The sequence below is a fragment of the Chaetura pelagica genome, unplaced genomic scaffold (genome assembly GCF_000747805.2).
Source record: "Chaetura pelagica isolate M959 unplaced genomic scaffold, ChaPel_1.0 scaffold24, whole genome shotgun sequence".
NCBI lineage: Eukaryota > Metazoa > Chordata > Aves > Apodiformes > Apodidae > Chaetura > Chaetura pelagica.
Genome location: NW_009953077.1, coordinates 1,171,426 through 1,192,430, shown reverse-complemented (window position 1 = coordinate 1,192,430; position 21,005 = coordinate 1,171,426). Strand labels below are relative to the sequence as shown.

General features: G+C 40.1%; 1 protein-coding gene across 1 annotated transcript in view; it reads right to left on the bottom strand.

The window, feature by feature from the left end:
• The window catches only part of RYBP (RING1 and YY1 binding protein), a 40,035-nt gene that overhangs the window by 5,858 nt on the left and 13,172 nt on the right, over positions 1–21,005 (bottom strand).

The window sequence follows — 21,005 nt, the reverse complement described above, 5'->3', positions numbered from 1 at the left end:
TCCCTTGCAATCTATTATTTTAATATAAAAATTTCTTTGCATTTAACCAATACCTTGGTAATTGGTCCTCACCTAACTTGAATAAATTTGTAACTTCATGCCTCCTGTATTCCTATCCAAACTCTAAAGTCCTCTCAGCTTAACTACTCAAAATCTCTCCCTCCTGACCTGGCATATCACAAGGCAGTTTATACTCTGAATACTCTGACTGTTCATGATCAATTCAACCCCTTCAACACACCAGAAAAATGCATGCCCTCTGTGTCCACACAGCTTGAGGGAGGCAGAGCAAAACCAGGTTAGCAGTTCCATTAGTTGTCCATTATAAGCTGGATACTAATTGCAACAGTTGCTCATGCTTGCCCGTAGCCATTATATTGGTCATAAATAGGATTAAAATCTTCTATACAGATCAGACTACAACAGATAGCCAGTGAAAGCAGGACACAAGGATCATTAAGTCAACAACTGGAACACAGAAACCCAAGAGCTTCCAAGCAGAACTCTGTACCTGCACCCAGTTTTTACTACAAACATCTATAGAGACTTTACGAAGTTACTTAATGGTTTCATGTGTCAAGAAAAACACGAAACACACAAAACACAAATTGCTCACATATAACATCTGCATTTCAAGATGATTCAGACAACACAACATGCAGAGGTTCTACTCCGTGTCACAGGAAAACCCAAGTATCTAATAAGCCTCTCTTGGCACCAGTTTTCTGTCTAATGATAGATACCAAGATGCTCTCACTGAAGCCAGATATACTCAAATACTTAATTTCATTACCACAGCTTATTATAAAGGCTATGCAACAGGTTATAATCAGGCCCCTGACCTGCCTCAACACCACTGGTATATGGATTTTCCAACCAACATATAAACTGTAACTCATTTTATGCTACAATCTGCATACATTTCTGAGTGAAAAAAGATGATCTGGTCTTCAGCCTTAAATAACTATGATGCTGAAACCTTCTGCAGATCAGATCAAGGTTATCTGTTCCACAGAAAAATGAACAGCATAAGTAGCAATCTTGCATTTAAAGTCCCATATACAGCAGTTTCTGACCGTATGACTAAGAAAAACACTTAAGAAAAAAATGTTTTGGTTACATGGAAAAGAATTTCAGATTGATGCAACCACACTAAAAGCTGACAACAGTAGCTTGTGTCAAGCAACCTGCTAACCGCCTACTCAAAGGAAAAAAAAAAAAAAAGAGATAAAGTGTCAAGAAATCTTCAAAGACAGGGCAGATACCATCTCCCTACAGGATTACACATGATTAACCTCACTGCTTGAAGCTGACACTTCTGCCCAGACTTAGTTATTTGCAGTTTACACAACCAGCTAAGTCAGAAACCCGAGCCGTTCTTGGGAAATCCCAACTCAAGAATCTGAGAGCACCTTCAAAGTTTTGACTCTGACTGATTCTGGTGTGTTTGCTTACCATGTTATTTCCAAACCCAACCTCCACAGCTCCTCTTGCAGGGCACCAAACTGCTTGAATGGAGATACAAGTTTTAAAATTGAAATTCAACTCAACTAAAAAAATTTACATAAAGAAGTCACACTGCATTTCCCTTGGAAGTCTGGAATCCAAAACAAACCAGCCTTCAAGTGCTCCTGCAGAGACACTTCGCCCCATACTCTCTGCCTCCTTATCTGTGCCAGTGACAGCACACTACATTAATCAAGTTTTATCATTTTCTGGCCAGCCACCGACATAACGAGCACCTCATCTCCAAACCCCACATTTACATACTCCTTTACATGCCTGGATGGCTCACTGGTGAGGGCAAACCCAACTGAACACAGAGAGCAGGCAGTGGGATGTGCAGGCAGGGGTTTCTCCTGCCCCACCAAGGAAGGGAACAGAAAGCTGCTGAGACTTTGCTCAACACTGACCACACTTCCAAGAATCTGCTGTACTACTGGAAGAGATTTATTTCATTATTTTTTTTTAAATACTGCAAGTAATGTAATAGCTTTCCAGTTCCTAATCTGGTCATTTCATTCGAAATAGCAGCAAGTTTAGGAAGGTTAAAAAACAGTTAAGCAACTGGCACACTACTAATAGTGGCAATCACAGGAGTAATAAAAGGCCCACACTGCCACTACAGCCAGGATACACTGGTTACAAGCCCTTCACAACAAAAGGCAGGCAAAGCAAGTAAAGCAGCACATTTTTAACCACAGTAAACTATAACCATAGAAACCACAATCGAGTAAAGTAGCTGCAATAGCCAAAATGTGCTCCAAGATTCCCTGTCTACCAAAAACACACTTGAAGAAGGGCTAACACTGACCTATCTAGCACCCAGAAGCCAGCCCATCCCCTCAGACACCATTCCTGCCTCTCCAGCCATCTGTGCCACATCCTATTCACACTGTTTGTCCAAGCATTCACCCTGCTCATGAGAATTGTGAGCCCTTCTCCAGCTGTGGCCACAGGTAGCTTGCACTGCCTTCTAGAAACAAGGAAGAATTCAGTAATACTTTGTAGCAGATACCAGTCATCTTCCCTTTCAGAACTTGAACAAGGAAAGGGGAAAAAAAAAAGTTACAGTGGAGAGAAACAAGCCTCATTCTCACTTGAGCTACAAGGACTTAACAGGCTCTGGCTTCTACTGCAGATTTTGGAGTCATAAGAACAGAAAGATCTTTTTTATTTTCTCTTTTTGAAAGGCACACAATGTGTCTGAGACTTCAGCTCAAATACATCACTATTATATCAGCATCAGTTATCACTTAAGCACAATAACCTGAACAGAAAGTTGAAAACACTCCTAAATTTTTTTGTACAGATAAACAGCTCCAGAAACAAGTATCAACCATTTTTTATCCCCAAACCTGCTCATCAGTTTACTTTTGTAACATTGAATGCTCCACATAAACAAATACATTTAAATTACAAAAATCAACCCCCAACTCAGCCGCTTCCAAGTCTTCAAACTAGCACTTGCACTTAAGGAACAACGATATTGTCATTTACATTATAAAAACAAATTTTCAATGCAAGTATCTGGAATATGTATATTTCCTTATACCTGAATGTTAAGATATAGTTATTATTTGCTTGGACAATTTTCCCCTAATTTAAGAGGCAGCCTGGTTAAAGATTCAACCAAGATCAGACACTGATGTGACCAGTAAGTGATCATGATCCTTTTTCCAGCATAAAGGATTGTCTTCTCCCCTTCTAAATCTAAGAGCAATTAAACTAAATTAAACCCTGCTTTCAAAGCTATTTGCAGCCAAATAAATTGTTTCACATTAGTTAAACTGTAGTTTACATCACAGGAGGAGAGATTTGTGCAACAATTCATGATCTTTGCAGTAAGGACATATTGATACATGAAAAAGCTGAAATGTATTTGTCTATTCTGAGCGTGGGTTTGGCCCTGGGGTCTTTACCATCAACTGTCATAAATACTGTACACAAATGCTCTTTATTACCTTCTAATAACAGACCTACACAGAAATATTATGCTTGTAAATACTATAGCCTCAGAAAATGGAATAAAAGCAAGACCTTTCATGAGGGCTCACTGTCTGTCTTACTGCGCTCTTGAAATCAGAAAAAACACTTGTACGTTTAAGGTTCTGGCAAGCATCTCTCAGTGCTTCACCACCTGCATTTTCTTCTGAATCTCAAAGCTTCCCTTTAAAGCCTGTCTCAGGGCCAAATCCAGACCACTGATGCCCAGGAATTCTCCTGCTCCACTCCTAATCCCTACAGCTGGGCTTGGGAGTTGAGCAGCACAAATCACACTGCACATCCAACACATGGTAGTTCCTCGGACCTGGATTTCAACAAGGATATAGGAGGATAAATTGCACCAGATTTTTCATGTGACCCTAATTTCTGTATCTGTTTGGGATTTCTTTGGTCCTGCTGCCTTGGGAAAAGGCAAGCCCCCCCCCACCTCCTGCAGACACTGTGGAGCAGAGACAGCAGCTGCCTTTATACACACAGCAACACGCTGAGACCTTGAGGGACTCAGGCAATCCCCAGAAATGTGGATCTAATTACGATTGCTCTTACTTTCCCACAACTATGTTATCAGAAGAATGAAAGTGGCATCAAGTGGGATTTCAGAGTCAAAAGCCTCATGTAACGTGAAGTACCGAGGATTTGGATAATTTCATGCTGTTCTGGCTTTGATGCAAGCGGTGATACCAGCAGACCTCTGCACAGTTCACTGTTTCTTTGAGAAAATGCATTTCATATGCTGTGCAGTGTGAAGTACATGATTATTTTAATAATCCTAGTCACATATTAATAAATTTTTGCTCAAAGAACAACAAGCAAGCAGGACTGAAAGTATTTCTGTATTTATAAAACAGTTAGTGCCAGAACAATAATACAATAAGCAATACTTCTGAGTGATACTGTAAAGCAAGGCTGGAAACTAACCTATGAACACATAAAAAAAAAAAATCATTAGAAGAATTTTAGATCCAGAAGAACCAAAGCTTTGCAGAAATTAAGCCATAAAGATGACGGGGTGAGCACTCATTCTTGCATGCGTATTTTCCAGCTCATTTGTGATGACCACCATGGTCCCTTTTAGCAAGAAGAAAACAGATGAATGGAGAAATTGTCCTTGGTGTAGAACTGCAGAGCAGCACAGATGCTGTGCACATTTATCTGAGAAGTTCTCCATGTAATACAAGACCACAAGATAATGATAGAAACAGTAAAAGACGACTGAAAGGGCAAAGAGCAAGAAATGTGTGATTGAGCAATATTTTCTTGAAAGAACAGTATTCTCCTTAACCACTGATGTGCTAATGCTGGGTTTTTATTTGGAAGAGAGATGCTTAAAAATAAATAAGTTAATCTAAGGAACAACCACTTCTGGGCTGCAGGTTTTGCTTTTTCATGACATTGCCAGCAGGACAGTTATCTTTCAGCTGAAGAAAACAGCACTTGCTACTAACCTTCTAACCTTACACAGAAGGGCTCAGCAAGGTCTTTGAAAGTCTCTTAAGCGTAAGCTCTGAACATTTGGGAAAAAAAAAGAAAAGAAAGAACAGAACAGCCTCACACAAGCAAAAAGATGGTTCACCACCAAATAAACAGAGTACATTTAGAAGTGTATGGCCACTTCCAGAAAGCCTCCAACAAACCGTTCAGCACCCTCCTTGACCATCCATTGTGCCGTCTCCCATCTCCTTGGAAGAGCCAATTATAGGCAATGCAGAGATAAAGGAGCCTCAGCTCTGTGGTAATTTATTCCTGCCCACAACAACAAACCTTGAGCTGTTCAGATTTCAGAGAAGTATTTTAAACTTTCTTTGTACACCAGAAGTTTTTAGAATTCAGGTCATTTCTCACAGTTTGAACATCTCCCACAGTACTTATGTTTTTAAACTTTTAAAAGTTCAAAATTATTGGCAGTAATTAAAATTTACTGGTCTCACAAAGCTGCCAGCTCCCCTGTCTTTCAGGGTGAAAACCTGTTTTTTTTTTCCATTTCACCCCCTTTGTTTTAACAAATTAAGAATGAGAAAGCTACTGAATTAAATGCAAGCTATCACCTCCCTTTACACAACAGGCATTACTGTGTGCTGGAAAGTAGCTCACTATTGCCTCTGTGCCACTACAAGGTAGCTGAGACTCCTTGAATTATGCCTGCAAAAAGAATTCTCATTCCTTACTTGTTACAGGAGTCTTAGCATTGTTAATGTTTAATTATTAGGGCATATTTACAAATCAAAAGCCTATAAATCAAAGAGTGCTTCTTTCCCCCAGAGTTACCACTGATCAGATTCTGCAGCCCACATTTCTGATTGTTTTTAGTGAAAATACACTAAAAATCACAAATCCAGTACTAACCAAGTTCCAGAATTGATCTTCAAAACTATTTCAGTATGACTACTCAATAGCATAGTGTTATAGGCTTTTCAATACTTTTACAGCTTTTGGGTTTTTTAATGTACATTATTTCATATAGTCTTATTACAAAATAATACGATGTCAGGGCTGTAACATGTTTTGGAAGCAGTTTGACCAGAATTTCACCATGCTGAAGCTGCAAGTAGTCAAAGAAGTTCTCAAAATACCCATTCAGTACAGAACTGAAAGCTGCAAACAACATTTCTTATAATTGGTCACATAGGCATTACCACAAACCCCAACATGAAAGTAAACTGGGACCATTATTCTCATATCAAATTAAATAAACATTTTATATGGTGCTCCTTGTACTGCTGGACCTAGGGATCTGGTGGGATGCCAGCAAGAAGGAGCCCCAAGCCAGAGAAATTGGGAATTTGTTTGAAAACTTTCAGTGGAGAAGCACCACTGTTTACATTTTTTGCATGTATACAAAACTTGCACAAAACTTCTCTCTTTTTCATCTTTTTTCAAGGGAAATTGATAAATCCCCAACTGGGCTTTCTGATTAAAAAAACAAGAGCCAGAGATTGATCACAAACCTGGGTCTTCACCCAATCTCACAGACTGCTTAACCTCCTGCTCTGGAATTTGTGCTTCTCTCACCCTTTTAAAAAATAATTAAGAAAGAGATGGCTAACACCGCATGGTGCACATGTTGGGCTACAGGTTTATTCTGATACACCCCTGTGGAGGCTTCATGATAAGACACCAGCAAACAAAAGCTTCTGGGTGCTCTGGAGAATGAGGAGCCATTCCTACCAGGTCTCCTGCAAAACAGGAGACACAAATCAGGAGCAACAACTCTCCCTTTCTGCAGCTATTTAAATTGAAATCACAAGATGGCAAAAGAAAGAATTAAGCACAAGTTGTTCTTCAGGCTTCTTTAATACGAGAGCATGGAAGGAAAAGAGCAAAGCTGGTGAGCAACAGTGCTGAGTATCAGTTGTAGGAAGAGAGCTTGAGGTTTACTTAAGCACTAATACCGTAAAATTGAACTTACAGCTTTTGCAGGAAGCAAAACAAAAGTCATGCCGGAGTTTTGGAAGAAACACTGCTCTGCTTCTGCCTCAGAGCAAGAGCATGCCTAGAAGCTCAGGCGGCACTGGCAGTCTCACCCATCCTCCCATCTGTAGCACCTATCTGAGCTGCAACAGGAGATAATTTCATATCTCATCTGCAGCAGCTAACGGGTGCCAGCAAAAGCTCTCAGGCTGCCTATGCTCACCCTGCAGCTGCTTTCCCTGCTTAGTCCCTGGCAGGGACTTGCACAGACCTGCTCCATCAGCACCTGCTCCTGGCCAGTCTCAGCTCCAGCCCGGGAGCTACGAGTGTATTAAATATAAATATAAATATAAATATAAATATAAATATAAATATAAATATAAATATAAATATAAATATAAATATAAATATAAATATAAATATAAATATAAATATAAATATAAATATAAATATAAATATAAATACAAATACAAATATACACACACACTCTCATATATATATATATGCACACACACAAACACTTATACACACAATAGCAAGGCAGTGCTGAAGTGCTGTTGACACTGCTGGAGTTGCACCTGCATTTGCCTGCTGGAATTCCTTCCTTTAAGGAGTGAAATCAGGAATCGCCTTGAATCAGCTTCTTCTGCTTTCATTCAAAAATAAAGCACTTTTCCTTAAATAAGGAGTTCAACACACTTCTAAATAAATTTAAAACAAGTAAAGAATTGGCAAAACACCAAGTTTACCACATTTTAAGCTCATTTTGTCTTGTTTGATGGGGAAGCAGAACTGTCCAAATGATCACAACTTCATCATGCTTACAAATACTATAAAGCTACTTCTGATTCATGACTATATATAAAATCTAAAGACAGATGTACACAGTCAGAATTTGTTTCTCAGATACTTTATTGGTCCACTGTTTTAAATAAAATACAATTTTTCTACTAAGATTTTTCAATAGCCCATTTAAAAAATAACAAAAAATTAAGAAAGAGCACAATACATCTTTTCTGCTTAAAACAAAATTTGCAACATGTAATAGATTAAAAGAGCATCAATTCCCATTGCAACATCACCCTAAATTCAAGTCGAACAAGAACTTTACAACTCCCTTTCTTGCTCTCTGCCTAAGCATTTGCTTACCACCAGTAGTAGTTAAGTCCACAGCTAAGCATTCAGAAGAAAAAGCACTGCCTCTTAATCATTTATTGCATTTGTAGGGAAGAAGTTCTGCAGCAGTAAAAAAAACTATGCTAATATACACAAAATCCACAACTGGGCATTTATGAAATGAGATGCAACCGTAAACGTGAAGGTCACACTAAGCCTGAACTTGAGAAGATGGCCCTGAGATTACTAAAACATTTTCCCTAGGTATGCGAATTTCTCTGGTCACCAATAATTTTAGTCATAAGTTGCAAGTGCTGTACAAGCTTCATTTCTAGAAACTTACTGCAATCACCCTCATCAAGTTATTGACCCATTTGCTGATTCACTCAGAGCTCCAGGTTAATCCATCACAGAAAATTCAAATCACTGCTTCAGCAGGTCGTACACTGAAACGGGAACGTTGGTTGTGCAGATGCTTCTGCTGCTCTCATCTACAGACATACCTTGCTGCAAAATATCAAATGTTCCATGATTTACAAGGACTTACGAAATTGCTATGGAAAATTCCCTCATCTCAGCACAAAATTTACCTACTATCACCAGAATGATGATAAAACTAAGGCCATTTCCCTTGCTTGTCAAAAATAAGCTGCTCTCACTAGCAAAAATTTGGAAACAGTTCATAAAGCTGGTGGCAACCAAGATATGCATAATAAAACATTCAGATTTATAACAAAACCAATTATTTAAATACTTCTTCCTATTTGACTGTTTACTAAGCTATGTATAATCCTAAGGAAAGTGATCAGGCTCGAAACTTCCTGTTGAGTAACAGGGTGCAGTTGGCAGCATGAGGGTATGAATGAGTCTAATGAAAATTTAACTCATAGATCCCCCAAAGCAACTGCTCATGGTTACTGTATTATAATTTAAAATAATGAAACTATCAGGAAAAGCGGAGTTTTAGCAATTCTTACTAAAACTAAAAACAAGGAATACCAGACTTTGTATTTTAGAAGTGCTTTATCACTGTTGCTCATATATGTGTTTCCATTTCCAACACTGAAATCTTGAGTAGTAACAGAAATTGTCATGTATACACCATCCTTTAATCTAGCTTGACATGTCTCATCTGGAAGCACCTGCCTGCAGGTTTTGGGATCCTTAAGGTTCATGCTTCAAAAATCACAGCAGGAGAGAGACCAAACTTGGAAAACAAGAAATAAAACGGACAGATACTGAGCTCCTTGCCAAAAAAGAGATTTCAGTTAAATTCTGAAGTTGATGTTTGTAAAATACATTTCCAAAACTATCTTTCTTGAAGGTGTGCTACTGGGCAAGCACAGAGAAAAACCTGTACTTTTCTCTTGTAAGAAGATGAATTACATGAACATTCTCTCTTAACATGCTCAAGCATCTCCAGATTTAAATATGTATCAACATACAATGTCAAATAATGTGGTATCACCATTCCTGAAGAAGTCTGTCAATTTCTTTTTAAGAGAAAATTTAACAATGTCTAATCTGTCTGCAAAAAGTGAACATTTAAATAATAAGTTTAAAACACCACCTGTTATACAGCAAGAGCTGAATGAGATTAAGGTTTTGAAGCTGCATGCCAATACCATTGGTCCAGACTGTGTTTTGACAACACATTTCCAACATCTGCAATTTTTATTAGCAAATGGAAGCTAAATTTTAACTTTCAAAGGAGAAGAGTTTCTATCAGTAGCAAGAATTACACAAAGGGGTTTTCAGTCACTTAAGCATAATGCTCAGAGGTACCTAATACTTACTCTCTTTGAGAAATGCAGATAAGCTGAACACCTAACCTCTGGATAAAGAGACACAACAGCTTTCCTTAAAACAACCAAGAGATTTCTATTGAGTAACAATTTTGCAGAGTCCCCTGGCAAGGCAGGGGTGGGCTGGTTTATCAGAGTAAGATTTCACTGTGCTTGCATGACACAGGAACACTCCACACTTTGAAAAACAAATTTCTCACTTAGAAAAAAAGATTTCTCTTATCATTTACCAACCGGGCTAAGTTCCCATACAAGCAAAACAAGAAACCACCATTTCTACAACAGATGCAGAACAGCCTCAATAGGCCCTAAATCTCTAGGGATGCCATAAAAAAAAAGAAAAAAAAAAAAGCAGCCAATTGAGCAAGGCAGTAACTTTAATTCAGCTACATCAGACACTGCAGGCTTTACCTAAATGAGAAACTGAGTTTTTCCAGCAAGGAAAACATCCTTTTTATTAAAAAAAAAAAAAAGAAAAAAGAAAAAAAAGCAAAAAAAGCAGCATCAATGATAGGATTTCCTTTCATGTGAAAGTGACATTTCAAGAGTCCTTGAACAACCAGGAATGTGGCTTTGCCAACAAAGCTCCAGCCTGCAGCAGCTATGTCACTTAAGAGACATGCTGGGCTGCTGCACTGTGGATGGGACGCTGCTCTGCTGGCTCCCAGGAAGTCAACACAGCACTAGGCAGCAGCACAGGCAAGTGGTAGCCCACCTGCTCCTTCACACCTCTGGCTCAGCACAACCTGCACTTAAACAGTCACTGTCAGTGTTTAAGAAGAAACCCTATTGTTCAATGAATCAGTTTGCTTTGCTAAACACAACAAGAAATAAAAGACACTAGACAATAGGCAGACAGGCATTTTCAAAAGGCCACCATGTGCTCAGAAGAGCTCTTCTTCCCCACTGTGCTCTCTGAACACATTCTGATTACTGAATGCAGACATACAAGTGACATTTGAATGAGTGGCTCCATCCAGGTGACACAACACGCAGCAATCCTGCATGTGCATGCTCTGCTGCCCAGGAAGGCTGGAGGAGAAGGCAGGTGCTGGGCTGCCATCAATGGCTGCTCTTCCAGCACCATGGGAACAAGACAGTCTGAGAGAACAGAAACTTTTGTTTTCAGAATTACTACTCCTGGGCATGAGGACCTAGATGGTTTCAAAATTTGCCAGGAAGCAGTACTACAATGCTCAGCTCACGAGCTCTTTCTTCCTCTAACTAGAAAGCCTTAGAAGAAACCTAGTTAGTAAACTGCTGGTTCCCTACTTGGAGTACCAGTGTGAGTTACCTACACACAACTAGCACACTGTAGGGTGGGAAACAACTACCTTTCTAAACAAAGCTAGTAGAGAGCACTATCCTACACAACAAAAAGCCAGAAATCATTAAAATAGCAGAAACACTTCTGAATCCTCCGCAAGCCAAATTCTGATCTGCAAATAACAACTACTTGTCCAGACAGAACTATTATTTTAAAAGAAAGTTCACAGATAAGGTAATCTTGAACCTGAAATGTTCATTTCATTATACTCTTGACTACTAGTTCCATTATCATCCTGATGACTAATATTTTGCAGTTCTGCATACACTTACGTGCTTGCATTTACTGTACAGACACACACACACAAAACCCTGAATTGCCTTAATTCTGGTGCTAGCCCCAAGGAGGGAAAGCAAGCCAATTCTGTTAAAACTTATTATTTTTTTTTAATTCTTCAAAACAATTCTGCTGCTCCATCCTAAATAAGTGGATAGTCTCTCTGAAAACGACCAGACACACTGTGAACCTGTGCCAGCTGCAAATCACTCCAACCACCCTGGCACCATCATTTAAAGTCATTTTCCATTTAAAGAGTCTCCCATCAGCGCCAGCACAGCCTTTCATTACCCATCCCACTTAATACCCACAATCTCCACAGCTCACTCGCTCGGTCTCCACTGACCAAGCAGCACACAGAGACTGATGTGCAGATTATTGGGATTCCTAATGCTTTTCCTCCCCGCTGGCTGAGCTCTTGGCAGCCTGCCTGACCTGCAACATGTGTGGGTTTGTCAGCCTAATGCACTGTGTCATCTGCAGAGTCTGGGGACAAAGCAGGACCCAACGGCATCTGCACAGCAACGGCCAACAGCTCCCAAAACTTCCAGCTACTACACTTCCCATCACTGGAGGAGAAAGAGGTACAGAAGTGAGTGTTTGGGTGTTTGCCACCTCTTGCTTTCTGAGAGGCAAAGATGCAAGGTAAGGGCAAAACAATCAGCACAATCCTTTAACCGAAGGCTGGAGAGTCAGCACAGGGCTTTCCCGTACAACACATCCGTCCCCACTTGATCGTTGTCTTGCAATGACTCGAAATCTGCACATCAAGATTCTGGATTTGAATAACTTTTCACATAACCTACCTTTTTTTAACTAAACAATGACTGTGAAAATTCAGAGATACGCTCTCAAAACTGAGTTGTGACCCAGTCAGTCATCACTCACCAGCTTAAGAGGCTGCTATTAAACTGTACATACACCTGACATTTAGTCAATGAAGAAAGAAATGAAGCTTGGGCACTTTTTTTCTATATAAAAGATACACCGAGACATTTTCAAGTGTGAGGCAATACATCAGCCCTGCAAATCCTGCTGTAAATTCTTACAGGATGAATATACAAAAGAAAATGCCACACAACATGCAAATTTAAAAAAAATAGCTAATTAAACATCATACCTAACTACAAAACATAATGAAAGTGAAACTGGTTTGTAGATGAATGAAATACAGAAGCTGGCAGAGATCTTACTTGGAAATGCAAGAAAACACAAGATACAACTGAAGTTTCACTTCCTCTGCACAACAAAACAGGATAGAAGGCAAGCTCAAGCACAAGACATGGCATGTCCTCTACAACCTCCTCAGACACCACCTGCTGTCCACACACAAGTTTTCTACTTTGTAACCATGCCAGATTACAGATTTTTTGTGAATCATCATCTGAGCAGGGAAAGATGAAGATTACCAACTATATAACTAAATGCAGGGATTTTTAGACAACATACAATAAACCTATTTTTCTTCTAATAAATAGATACTAATTATTTTATAATTGCAAACATAATAACAGAACAACTTAAGGGAAGTCTTGAAAAGCACTGCTAAGCAGCCAGATTGTGTTTGGTTTGGTTCTAGTTTACGTGTGTCACCCAGCTCTCAACTTCACAGTGTCCAGGCACTTCAGTCTTGGGTGTACTTATCAAGACACACCTTGGTTAAGTTTATTTCCATTTAACTATGGGGAAACTGTGACCAACAGCACCTTGCTTGCCTAAGGATGACTACAGCTGAAGAATATAAATGAAGGTTGTCTGCACCCCTGCTACACTGGACTACACCACACTGACGATACACACCTACCAGATTAGAGAAATTACTGTCTTCTAGAGATTTGCAGAAATGACTCAGTAAATTCTACTATTTTACTTTCCTTCCTCCTCTATTTTCTTCCTAAATTTGTGCAGCTAATTGCTTATCACCAGAATTTCCAAGTTAAAGCAAGCTAAAACCAGAACCTTGTTTTTACTCAAATACATTGTGGAAATAGTGGGAATTGAGTTGAGTAACCTCTTCCTAGGGAGCTCATACCCTTGCTCTGCACCCAAACTGGGGAGGGAAAAGAGCAAAAACTTTCAGGGCTAGCATAATTTTGTGAGCAATGACACACACATGAACCATCTAGAGAAAAACCAGAAAATATCTGCTCATCGTGACCTTTTAATAACTGCTGGGGTCACTTGCAGCAGTAGCAAGTGCTACGATTCCAACCACTGCAAAACTTCCCCATCCATTCTGCACTGCCCACAAGGGACAGCCCTGCCCTACTCCTGCCATCAGCTCTTTAAGCCCACCTAATTCCCCCTTACCAGCTCTCCATGTAGCCACAAGACCAGCCGGGTTGACACCAGTGCAGTGGCAGTGCCAGGGCTCACGGCAGTTGTGAGCGCTCAAGCTCCAGCACAAGTATTTGCAGCCTGACCTGGAATCCCAAAAAGTCTCTTAGACGTTTTTAAGACTGAGTGACAACTAAGAAAAACAGAAAAATTGTCACTTCTGCTAGAAAACCTGGGGATAAGCATGGTATGAAAGGTTGAAGCAACCACCTTCATTCTGCGATAACACAACTGCTCACTTTTCAAGTAAGTTCCCTCAGAAGAATCTGAAAGCAATCAAATAACACAGAAAAATGCATGGAAATTATCATTATGGCACCAAAACCAAAAGCAGAAAAGCTTTTATGTGCTTGCTTTTAACAAAAGAAAGCTTAACTTTGAAACAGCTGCTTCACAGACTCAAACCCATGCCCTGAGGCAGGGGCTAGGTTTGGTTTTGTTTCTGTTTATTTCACAGTTTCCCTGTTTATTCAGCTTCTTTCCCCTGCTGGTGGCAGCCAGGGCAGTGCAGGGCAAGTGGCTTCATCCAAAACCAACAAGCAGTCCTCACCCCTGACAGCCACTCCATGCTGCTCTTCAAAACGCAGGTAGCTACATCCTTCTGAACTTGGCAAAAGCTTTGTCTTTTCCAAAGGAAAATCATCTCAGAGCTTGCTTGGAAAAAAAAATAAAATCTTTTTTCCAAGTGTCATAAGCTGGAAGAAGGTAGTTAAGGTGAAAAGGAAAAAGCCAACAAGTTCTACAGTCTGAGCTCTATGTAGTTTAAATGCTACTTAAACAGCTGTTAAAAAAACACCAGCATGAGTTGGAAGAGAAGTCCTCTGCTCCTTCCCTGGAGGCTGCAGACGTTTCCTGGAGATAACGGTACAGTCACCAAATGCTTGCGAAGCATCAGCCTCCTCTGCTTATGCACAAACACACTTTGCTGGCATTTCAGACCATCCATCCTTTGCTGAAGAGCCCATGCACACACGCTCCCACTGGTGCTAGCAGTGACAGCTGTAGCCAGAGTACAGAGGAGCAGAAACACTGGGGGCTGAGCACATCCAACAATCTCTGCAGGCTGTAGTCCACATTCATAGTCGTGTTTTATGCAGCAAAATAAACCCATAATTGTCACGCAGGGCAAAACAAGCAGCAAGGACTTGATGGTTGGGAATACAGCACAGACTGAAATGGGAATCACACTGGTAGGACATACAGATCCTGCACCACTCCAGCTCCAGCATCATTAGGAATTGTTCTACAACCACGTGTGCAGTTGCTGTGTGGATAACACCCTCAGCCTGAACAGTTCTTTTCCACCACCACTCTGCACCAACAGTCCCCCTCTTCCTCTTGAGTCTTCACAGTATCAGGTCAAACAGAAGCTTCACCAAGACAGACAGACTCCCACCAAAGTATTTGAGAAAAGCAGTTGGTCACCAAGAGGTGTTTCTCAGGTAAGTGAATTTAAATTTCTACACAGATGCTGTCCCTTAAAGGCTACTGTTTCAATGGCTGACACATGCAGCGACAAAAAATACCTGATAAAAAGCTTTTAAGAAGAACCTTGAATCACCAAGTCCAATGAAGCTGGCCCAACAACAAGCAGCAGCTGAAGCATGGCCACCCACTACCCATTGCAAACCCAGCACACAGGCCTTTCACAATTTCTTCACTGCTTCAAACACAAATAAAAGCCCCACAGCAGCTTCACTGGCATGCTCATCCATTCCTTTCATAAGACAGGTTGCAGCAGCAAAATCCTCTTTGGCATTTCTCTTTTTTTTTGTATCAGCAAGAACTTTGGGTCACTTATTCCCCTCCGGTCCATTCACAGAAGAAAATCATTCAGGTAACACAAGAGTCTAAGGCTTTTTCTCAGAATTTTCCAGACCAGTGAAGCAAAGTTCTTCGTGTAGTTAAACCATTTCAATCTATATTCACACATCCTCCCCACCATACACAGGCACACAAATGGTGTGGCTGGGTGCAAGTGCTCAATGATGAGTAAACCTTTGGATGCTGCAATATCTATGACCACATTTTACAGAAAACAGCAACAGCAGTACTAGGGTCATGATGGTCTGCTGGTTTATGTTCAACAATTTCTACAGGAAGATACAAGTTTAGTCTAAACCAACCCCATGTAATTAAAAAAAAATGACCCTCAGATTTGCAAGCCTGCTTTCAGGGCAACCACATAAAACTGGACAAGTTATTAAAAAAACTTCAGGTATTATTGCAATTACAGCATCTCTCAAATTCTTTCAACCAGGACAGGGTTATTTTTACATCAGCTGGACTTACTATCTTTGTACACATCTCAACTTCTCCCCTTTTCACAATTGTTCAGAGCAGCCCACCCACTGCACAGGTCTCAGCAGGTAAGGATTATCCCTGATGCCTCAACAGGACAGAAGTGATGGCAAAAGACTGGTAGACAAACACTCCTGGAAAGTGAGAGACTGAAAGAGCCAATGAACAACTGCCTACCCACTGAAGTACACTAATTATACAGAATAATTGAATGGGAGGTGCAGATAAGAGGTAGAGGTCTCCTCTTACCTCGGAGAGGAGTTTAAAGCACTCTCAGTTGGCAGCAAGAGCACAGAAAAAAGTCACTGGCTGTGACAATTAACAGCTTCATTTTAAGTCTCTCCTGTTCAAGTGAGTATCTCCTCTATTCTCAGACATACTACATATGAAACAACCCTTTCTCAACTAAACAGATATATTCAAGGCACACAGCTAAACATTGAGGGTAAAACCCACAAGCCTCCCAACACAGGGAAGCAACCACACTGTGGTGGAGTCTGAGCCTCACCAGCCTGCAGGCACAAAGGGTGCCAAGGGGATGAAGGCTCCAGTGTCCTACAACCCCAACACCAATCCACTGTATCAGCAACTCCTGCTTTTTTAAAACTAAATTCTCAGGGAAATTCAAAAACCAGACCATGCACCAGCCAAGAGAGGAAAGATAGATATGTCTGCAAAATGAGGTATTTCAGGACGTGCACCAACACATGAGAAAGGACCTAGGATTTGGAGCAAGCAGTAAATCCTCAAATGAGATGTTGTAAAGCAAGGTATGGACAGTTTTCATGTAAGATGTTGTTTACTAGAAATATTCCAGGAAAAGTGTATTTCAATTTAATAGACCTATGTTGATTTTTATCCACAACACAGTCTGTCCACTCAATCACCACTTCTCAGAATTGGATGCATGGTGGGAATTAAGTTTCTTTGTGGAAACAGGTGTGAAAGTTTGTTGGAGCTGTGTTCAGTTCTGCCTAACCTGTTATAAACAGAACACAACTTCATTAAAACATCATTTGTGAGGTTTATTTTATGCCACATGCTGCCTGAATTAAAAAAAAAAATACACTTTTTTCTATAATACACTTAACACAGTGGCTGAAAAGAGTCTGCTTGCATAACAAGTATTATGCAATTTCCCAAATAAATAACACCCTTGCAGGGGGGAAGATTACAAAGTCCCAAAGATTTTCAAGGCAATCTGCTTCAAAAGCAGATTCTGTAAAAACTGCATGCCATCCCAAATCTTCCAGACCATTATTGACACCACATCTACACCCAGAGATGCCATAAAGCACAGTTCCCCACTGTGTATTAACAAAGGACAACCTGGCAAAATACACCATTTACCACCCCAGTGCCATCACTCAAGAGCGTAAAGAGATTGACACCAGCTTTAAAAAAAAAACAACAGCATGGATGCAACTACACTTATTCTAAAGCTGTGCTTTGGCTTGAATAGCTGCTTCTAGTTTGAAGACAGTCTTATTAAATAATCATTTTAAAGCCCAAGAACTCCCCAAAAAAGCAATTTTAACTTCATTAGCCATCTCCAGTCTGCAGAACTTTGCCAGTGCAAATACAGTAGTTGAGCATTCCAAGTGGAAAACCTACGCTAAGAAAAAGTCAACCAAAATACCATGCAATCAAGTGACATCTAAAAAGAAAAGAGCACTCATACTGTAAAGGAGCATGTATTTCTTTCAAGTCAGAAATGGTTCAAAAGTTACTCAAGGGAAGCAAACACAAGAAGTAAAAAACTAAGTCTAAGTGGCAGTACAGAGAAATGAGAGTAAGTAATTTGGCAAACACACCTCAATGCTCACCAGTCCCCTACCTTCAAATTTTGAGAAATCACTTTCACAGGCCCAAAAAAGTGTTGCTTCTCCTTCATTTTTTGTTGCTTTTGTGATTTGGCCTTTCCTCTCTACTGGTGTTTCTCTAATCCCCACTCAGCCCCCAGCACATCCCAGCTCTCAACAGCCAATACTGGATACAGACACCTTTCTGGGAGAGCAAAGTCAACATGCACCAACCACTGTACTAGCTGGGAATCTCAAATTCCCATTCGGTGCACAAGTGCAGCCTTGCATTTGCAGTGGAAACAGATCAAAAGTGAAAAAGTTACTCTGTAGGTAAAAGAAGCCCATATTATTTTAAATTATTTTTCTTTGAGGAATTGAAGAGCCTCATCGCAAGCTTCAGACCTTGGGGTGCTGGGAGATTTTCAGCAACAATTTCAACTGGGTACCAGGGAGCAGGAGAGAGGGACATCAAGTTTTGCACAGGCCATATCCACCCTGCCAGAAACTACAGACACAGAATTAAACTTTCACAACTGAGCTAATCAGCTACATTTCAAACATAAGCGCCACTTATCTCCCCAGAACAGCAGACTTTTTTCTTAATTATCCAAGGTCAATGGCAGTGAATGCTGAGCAAAATGACACTCAGGGAAGCCATGTGGATACAAAACTGGAAGCCAGGCAGTCTTACATTGGCTTAAAAGCAGTATCACATTTTAATATAAAGTTGCTCTTTTTAGACATAAGAAATACTTCCTAATTAATCAACAATCAATACATTTGATAAGGTGTTTTTTTAGAAACCCAAATAAGTTATAACACCAGCATAATTCTCTCTTTTTTAACTAAGAGAAATAAATATTTTTTAAATGTTACAATAGAGTGTATTGGTTGAAGGCAACAGAAGCATCCAGTCAACCAAGGGAATAATAATTTCAGTAATATTTTATCAAACTCATCCAGAACTACAGTAACACCCCAGAATTTTTATCATCATCTCTGTGTGCTTAAGATATTCACAGGAGTTAATACAAACAACTTAAAAGCATCACCACCACACCGCCCCAGCTCAATACCTACAAGACAGGAGGTCTCAGGTGCAGTCTCATACACTGCCTTGCTGAAACACACAGCTCTCTCTTCCTGACAGGTTTGAGCTTGTCACAAAACAGCAACTACTTTGGAAATTTCAGTAACTATTTCAGCTTCCCTAAAACCACCCATATTGAAGTTTTACTAGTACTGTGTAACAGAAAAGTATTGCACAACTTCCCAAAAAATTCTGTTCAAAAATGCAACAACAAAAATGTGTACTATCCTCATGAGCTGAAGAGTTATTTCATGCAGCATCCATAATTACAAAGTAATTAAGATTTGTGCAATCACAGAAACAAAGAACAGTTCCAATAAACCTAATGTGAGCAGGGTTCTTGGTTTGACCCTGTCCTGATCCTCAAGTTACCATAAACAAGGGGGAGAAAGGGAGATGGTGCAGAAAGGAGCTTCCATACATCTCATGATGGAACCAACACAACAGCAACAAAACTGCCCTGACTATAATGGTCCCGAGAAGAAACACACCATCCTTTAAATGCACGGTGGTCCTTAGGCAATGAAGGGATTGCATGGGTCTGCACTTCTTCCCCAGTTACATTCTCGTTTGCTTAGCTTGTTGATGACATTATATAACTAATAATTACACCACTGCTCAGCATGCTTTTAGCTGCAGTGATTCAAACTGCTTCCAGTAGCTCACTAATCCAAAGTACAATCCTCTTGACAGCCACTGACAGATTCAGAGTACTCAGTTCCAGATGAAAGGAAGAAAAATCAAACCCCTCATCTGTCTGCTGAAAAAACAGCACAATCCTGTACCTGGAATGTATTGTGAACTGAATGCTCACAATGAGGTGAAAAAGTAGTGTGGGTCAGACTTTGAACCTCCCTGCCTTTGTCAGTTTAAGTAACAATGTGGAAGTTTTTTGTTTGTTTATTGTTGTTTTTTTGTTTTTAATGTATCTTTTAAAGCTGACCAGACCCACAGGCTGCTGATGGCACTCCACACCTTGTGCTAAGGCACTAATCAGCTCTCTCAGCCCAACCAACAGCAGACTAGGAGCAGCCCAGACCTACAGGTTGCTAAAACACAGAATGTGGGTGAAATACAGACAAAGGAAGAGAAGTGGGCCAGGTAAGGCAGCAAGCCACTGGGATCAGCTTCTTTGGAGTTTTCCACCGTTCCAGCAGCACAGCCAGGCCCTGGACAGGTGCCTGGCCCTCTACTACAAAACGTGATGCCCCAAAGTCCAACATCCACCTGCCCAGGCAGCTCCAAGAAGCAGACTGTATCTAGCTGTGCACAGCCAAGGAAGATTTATTTCCAAAGGCCATCTTGAAATTTCAAGAAAAACAGAAAATTTGTTATCTTTTGCATCTTCATGCTCACAGGCACTGAGAGGTTTCAATCATAAGCAACCAGCCCCAGCAGACCCCTCCTCAGATATGTGCTCTGCCTTCATCCTTCCCATCCACTCTGCCAGCACCAACCTTCCTTGCAGGCTCCAACACAATTCTACATGTATTATTTATCCCTCTTGCTAAGTCATGCAGTGGAATAATTACTTAACTATTGTAATGATATTTTGCAATGGCTGTCCTCTATTACCCTAATTGATTTTCATGGGGTTGTTTTTGCTGCATGTTTTGAGCACAAGAGCATACTTTTCTGGAGTATAAAAAGCTAAGTTGGACATTTATTTGAAGCTTAAGAGCTGGATGTGAAAAGTCATTTTTAGGAGAGTATCAATGTATTTTTAATTAAAGCAATGTTGATCTATTACTCATTTTTGCCATCTCTGCTAACAACTACTGAAGATATGTTTTTTTCATAAATCTAAAAATAGTCATGAACTATTTTTAAGTGCTAGTCATGAAGTTTCTTCCTTCCAATAGGATGTTGTTTCCCCCGTAAGATTCTTCCTCAGTTACTGTAATTGCCAAACTTCAGAAAGGTGAAAGACCTGAAACATTTTTATTCACAAAATAAAAGCTTAAGTCAAAACACATTTGCATGTCTTGCTTAACACCACATTAAGTTCTACTAAGATAAATGCTCGGCTTAGG